The sequence below is a fragment of the Juglans regia genome, unplaced genomic scaffold, assembly GCF_001411555.2.
Source record: "Juglans regia cultivar Chandler unplaced genomic scaffold, Walnut 2.0 Scaffold_15163, whole genome shotgun sequence".
Classification (NCBI taxonomy): Eukaryota; Viridiplantae; Streptophyta; class Magnoliopsida; order Fagales; family Juglandaceae; genus Juglans; species Juglans regia.
Window position 1 is genome coordinate 1 of NW_023345701.1, and position 208 is coordinate 208.

The 208-nt window shown below is 51.9% G+C and overlaps 1 non-coding gene across 1 annotated transcript; it reads right to left on the reverse strand.

Moving 5' to 3' along the window:
* Window positions 1-34: 34 nt before the first annotated feature.
* LOC118345140 lies at window positions 35-190 on the reverse strand. Its single transcript, XR_004798781.1, has one exon. It is a non-coding gene; the product is annotated as a 5.8S ribosomal RNA (ribosomal RNA).
* Window positions 191-208: the final 18 nt, after the last annotated feature.

Genomic DNA, 208 nt, shown 5'->3' on the forward strand with positions numbered 1-208 from the left:
CATAAGAAGTGTTTGGGGTTGGGGCAACGATGCGTGACACCCAGGCAGACGTGCCCTCGGCCGAATGGCTTCGGGCGCAACTTGCGTTCAAAGACTCGATGATTTGCGGGATTCTGCAATTCACACCAAGTATCGCATTTCGCTACGTTCTTCATCGATGCGAGAGCCGAGATATCCGTTGCCGAGAGTCGTTATGTATCATGGTAAA